Genomic DNA, 486 nt, shown 5'->3' on the forward strand with positions numbered 1-486 from the left:
TTGTATAAATTATAGTATTTATTTTATCTTCTCTTTTTTAATTTTGTTGTATCTAACTTTGTTCCTTTTATTTTGTTTCCTTTTCTTTTGTTTTCTTCTTCCTTTTATTATATTCCTACACGTGCATGAAAGTGTGGTCACGTACATTAAGTGATAGACTTTGTAGGATATCCTCATCATTTTCAGAAAATATGGCCGAAGAAGATAACCAGTCACTTTATAATGAGAATAACCAAGTTAAGAATACTTAGAGATCACTTCAATCCTACAAGAACAAGTGCACTCTCATGTATAGTTTTCTCTCCTGATGCATCTCATTTTAATTTTAAACCAGCCATTATTCAACTTTTACCTTCTTTTCATGGCTTAGATTTAAAAAATCCATACTTGTATTTAAGGGAATTTGGGGAGGTCTGCAACACGTATAATAACTCAAATTGTAGCATCAATACCATTAGATTAAAGCTTTTTCTTTTTTCATTAAAA

The sequence above is a fragment of the Populus euphratica genome, unplaced genomic scaffold, assembly GCF_000495115.2.
Source record: "Populus euphratica unplaced genomic scaffold, PopEup_1.0 scaffold532.1, whole genome shotgun sequence".
Taxonomy (NCBI): Eukaryota; Viridiplantae; Streptophyta; class Magnoliopsida; order Malpighiales; family Salicaceae; genus Populus; species Populus euphratica.